Source organism: Penaeus monodon, chromosome 20 (genome assembly GCF_015228065.2).
Source record: "Penaeus monodon isolate SGIC_2016 chromosome 20, NSTDA_Pmon_1, whole genome shotgun sequence".
In the NCBI taxonomy this organism is placed as follows: domain Eukaryota; kingdom Metazoa; phylum Arthropoda; class Malacostraca; order Decapoda; family Penaeidae; genus Penaeus; species Penaeus monodon.
Window position 1 is genome coordinate 381,861 of NC_051405.1, and position 3,027 is coordinate 384,887.

At 37.9% G+C, this 3,027-nt stretch overlaps 1 pseudogene; it reads right to left on the minus strand.

Annotated features, from left to right (window-relative positions):
- Nucleotides 1-2,336: 2,336 nt before the first annotated feature.
- LOC119585528 lies at nt 2,337-2,915 on the minus strand (annotated as a pseudogene).
- Nucleotides 2,916-3,027: the final 112 nt, after the last annotated feature.

Here is a 3,027-nt window from a genome sequence, read left to right on the forward strand (position 1 = left end):
TCAAGGAGGGATTTTTTTGTGAAATGCACAATCCTACAATTTTTTAAACATTTGGTCATTTTCAAGCCTGGCCACCACACAAAAATACGAGCAACGCTTTTGTGCTACAATACCTTTATTTTGGCATGTAACTCCAAAGAAAATTACCTTTAAAACGGTCTGGGAAATTTCTACCCTATTATCCTCAAATACAACTTTACCAGATAATTAGACCACACCTCTGAAAATGGCTGTACCTTTGCAAAGACAAAAAATCCTTATTACTGATGTCAGACCATCAAAACCTTGATAATAAGGGATCACCTTTAGTTTTCTGCAATTTTCTTTTTTTATAGGAAATCACATGCGTCCTAACAAAATGTTATGCTACCACCGGGCTGATCAACGGGGAAACTAGACAAAACATCTGCATTTTTCCCCTTTCGGGGTTTACCCAACTCTTCTATAATTATAGGGCTAAAGTATAGACCATTATGTAGACGAGTGCTACCAACTCTGGCAGGACTCTTTGGCCCCCAAAAAAGCTAAAATGGTTTTTGGTCTGTTTTTAACGTGAAGCTTTTCTGCCATAAAGGACATGTGGAATTTTTAACGCCATATACTAATGCCCAAACCTTCTTTTTCTATTTTAGAAAACTTAGTTCTGTTTGTTTTGCAATCGTGAAGCAAAAAGCAATTGGGCTCCGGTTCCTCTTCCTAACGTGTGCCAATATTTCATAACCCCACTTGTGATCGTCACACACAATTTTCAGGCATGTCTTTTTTGTAATGTACCAGAAAGTATCATTGTGATTTTAGCTTTATCTAGTCAAAAGCATCCCGACATTGACGACCCGTTCCCTTAACATTTTGCAGTAAAAATACAGGGATAGCAAGGTGGCTAAATTCTTTTCAAATTACCGTAAAAGGTTATTACCCCAGAACGACTGGTTCCTTAAAAATTTTCCCGGGATTTTGCAATTTTAAATGCCCTAACTTTATCACAGTCTTTTGAATACCTTTACCATCAATCCCGAAACCTAAAACTCCCGAGAGTTTACAAAGAAAGACAAATTTTGGAGTTTTTATTCCATTTTTTTAATCCCATCTGAAACCCTACAAAACCCTTTTAGGTGTTCCTTTTTTTCCCTTGCCCGCAATCAAAATGTCATCTATAAAACAAAATACTCCTGGTAGAGCATGGAATATCTTATCCTAGTTTGTTGCCAAATTTGTTGGGCCGATGCATTCCAAAAGGGAGTCTTTTGGAGTAAACAGTCCTAAAATGAGTGTCAGAGTACATATCTTTGAGAATTTTTTATCCATCATAACGTAAAAAAGGCTTTTAAATCAATCTTTGAAAATAATTTACAATCTCCCTTGGCAGCTAAATGTCTGAAAATTCGGCAGAGGATTTGTGCAATCTGCAAATTTTGGATTTTTCGTAATGTAGTCTCCCCAAAATCGACATACCATCTCCTTTGTTTGGCACTAAAGGTGTAGCCCAATGCGAAAGGGAACCCCTTTTCCCCGGTTCCTCGCTTTTCCCAAACTGGAATTTTTTGTCCACATGGTTCAAAGCAAAAAAGGGAAACTTCCTGGGGGACAAAACTTTGGTCGCCTCTGTTTCAGTACCAAGATGCTTTTCTATTGCAAACTTACCTTACCTTTTTGAAAAGATTTTTTGGGTTAATGGGATAATTTCATCTATGGAGGTAACTCTCATGTTTTCTTTAGATACCTCTCAAAACAATTTTTGGCCCTATTCAATTTAACTCGAGCAAGCCATGAAACTAAAAGCACCATCTTTTCCTTTACAACATATAAGGGTAAATTTCATGCACTTGTCTTCGTACTTTACCTTTCCTTTCCAAAACCCTTTCTGCAGCCCTGGAACCATATGTTTTTAGTCCCTTTTTCAGCTGGTGCACCTTAATACCCGGAATTTTTTTAGCTATTACTTGGCAATATGGAACATTGCCCGGATCTAGGCAACAACTGGTTCCCATTTTTCTGAAATCTAAATATATTTTTTTTACTACCCTTTAGATATAATTTTAAAACCCAATTTTGTCCGAATCATAGTAAACTCTTGTGTGCCCCCAGTCTTATATATAATGCCTGACTTCTGAATTTTTTTGTTTTTTACAAACTTGAGCAAAATGGTTCCAAAATTCTTAAGTTATTACATGTTTACCCCTAGCGGACATTTTCTACCTTTTGACCTATTGTTTTCCCTACCCCCCCTACAGCAACTTTGGAACTAGAAAAAATTTGATTTGTTTTCCCTTGGGTTTGGAGGAGATTTTTGGGAAACCCCACTTTTTTTACCCTCGGGGAAAAAGCAGGGAAACCTTTTATCCACCTACTTGTACCCAACTCACAAACTTTTTCTTTTAAGCATTAGCCTGTGATTTTGAAGCTTCCTTTATCCTTGCCAGTTTCATCAATCTATCTAGAGTTAAATTATCTTCTCCTAATAATATTTCTCTAAACTTGCGGTCTGGCATAAGATTCAATATGGCTTCAATAATTCTGTTTTCTAGATCAGGAAATTCACACAAGGTAGCTGCTTTCCTTAACCTTGTCACCCAAGAATCTATCAATTCATCATGCCCTGGCTTACTATTTGTAAATTTAAATCTCTCATAAAACATGTTTACCTGGGGTGTGAAATGCTTGGTCAATGCACTAACCATCGCTTCATAAGTTTCTAAACTACTAAAGTTAGAAAATGTTTTACATATTTCCTTGGTTTTATTTCCCAGGTGACGCCTCAAATACCTTAATTTCTTTACTGGCTCTGTTATTTCAAGCACTGCTAAATAATCTTCGAAGCTTTCTATCCAAGATTTCCACCTAACACCGACCTGAACTGGGTCACCTTCGGGAGAAAAAGTCTCCACGGTGGTATACACCGGTGTTCCGGAGGTCATCTCGTCGGAATCGGTCACGTACGGCTGTTTGGGGTATCCAGGCCACCACGATCGCCGGTAGATCTGCGGTCCTGAAATCGCCGCTGTGTGAATTTTTCGCTCTCGTCGCCAA